Here is a 1,984-nt window from a genome sequence, read left to right on the forward strand (position 1 = left end):
GTATGCTTCATGAAATGAACGAACAAGTTTCTGTCACCTTTTTCCCTCTTCCCACAGAACCAACGCATCCCTTCATCCCTGGGGATAAAGTGCTGATCAAACAATTAGCACAAAGAAAGAGTATCGGACCGGCTTTCTCAGGACCATGGAAGGTGGAAAAGGTATCCAGGACCGCAGTGTTAACAGACCTAGGAAACACCTGGATCCACGCCAGCAGGCTGAAAAAGTGCCCACCGCTTCCCACAACCCCCGACCCCCCACCTATTGAAGGAGAACCCGACCCACCCGAACAGCGACCGGAACTGCAGGAGATTCAGGAAGGCATTGGACAATTAACCCTTGAAACCCTACATGATAGCGAAGAAGAAGGACAAGCATAAGAACTTGTAGAAATGTTTTTACCTTCAGTGTCAGGGAAGGCTGTATGCCTTTGGGGTAGTCTGGTACTATTTGTATTCCTGCCCACATGGTTTATAGCCAACTGTATATATCATCCAGAAGACTTAGGTCTATTAAAAGGGATATGTGGACCACCTAAGATGAATAATACCCCCGGCCAAAGACATAGTAGAAGTATTGTACCCGTTAATGAGTCACCTAAGGGACTGACTAACAAGATGTTACTACTAAAATTCAAATATAGCTATGCTCAAAAATCCGGTTTTGAGAAATGCTGGATTTGCAGCAAGCTACATCCCAGTACAGCTAGAATCCCTCTCATGGCAGTCCCCTTGAATTTTACCCCCCTCCTTAATGGAACACCCCCTATCGTCCTAACGAATGTTACTAGGACCCTTCCAAATAAAACCCTGACTTTCCAAATTATAGGTAGAAGTCACTTCCCAGACTGGTGTTTCCGACTGGGAAACACCACAGATGGAGCCGAGGTTTGCAAACAAGCAAAACTTAACATTTCAATGACATCATTTAACAGTCCTTCTTTCTTCCATACTTCAGATCCCACCCTAAATGCCACCTTTTTAGACTTTCTTAGCTCCAGTACCAAGACTACAATACACCAATTAATGTCAATTCTGGTGCTCTCTGGCCTTTCTGATACTCTTAGGAACGTGTTCCATAAACGACCCCTAGCTCTAGGAAATACCATATATATATGCTGCGGCAAATTCTGTCACCCCTGGATCCCAACCAAACCCCAGGGGTGGTGTTACCTTGCAGCCCTGGTTCCTATTATGGGGGTATTAGGGGATAACAAGGGAAGTCACCTCCTTGAAGCTAGCATGCATCCTAGATATCCCCTTAGACACCGTAATAAACGAGAATTGTTTTTAGAAAAAGATATGGCCTGGGCATGGTTCCCTTCCTGGACAGGGTGGGGAATTGACCTAATGAAAAGATTAAATAATTACACTGGCATAATTGATGAGATTCTGGAGGAAAATTCTGATGACATAACCAAACTAAATCTAGAAACTAGGGCAATTAGGAAGCAACTAGAACTACATGAGTTGGCTATAGAAAGTATGAGTGCAGCCCTTACTGGCCTCTGTGAGACTACTGAGGATTATGAGTGCTGTACCTGGATTCATAATACCAGCATCGAAGTCCCAGACTACTATGACGTTATTGCCCAACACAGGGAAGAGGTAAATAAACTACAGAAAGAGGCAAGGAACGTAGGAAAAAACTGGGATCCCTTCTCGAGCAGTTTTAGTTTTGTGGGATTAATATCTTGGCTCCGAAATGCTGCCATGACAATTGTCACTGTGATTCTCTTCATTCTATTTTTATATGCCTGTTATAAGATAATCAAACGTTTATGTAAAAAGGGAAACACGGTCGCTCCGAAGGATCTGAAACTCACTTCCATTGTTAAGGATCCAACGGTATGGTATAAAAACCAAGAGCATAAGGGTTCGGAGTATGAAGCCTGTGCTATTAAATTAGAAAAGGAATGATCATTATGTAAATCACAGAATGATCAAAGGGAGGATTATAAGGGAATACTTATTAAGGTTACCAA

The sequence above is a fragment of the Lithobates pipiens genome, unplaced genomic scaffold, assembly GCF_037356315.1.
Source record: "Lithobates pipiens isolate NorthernLeopardFrog02 unplaced genomic scaffold, aLitPip1_a1.2 Scaffold_1, whole genome shotgun sequence".
NCBI lineage: Eukaryota > Metazoa > Chordata > Amphibia > Anura > Ranidae > Lithobates > Lithobates pipiens.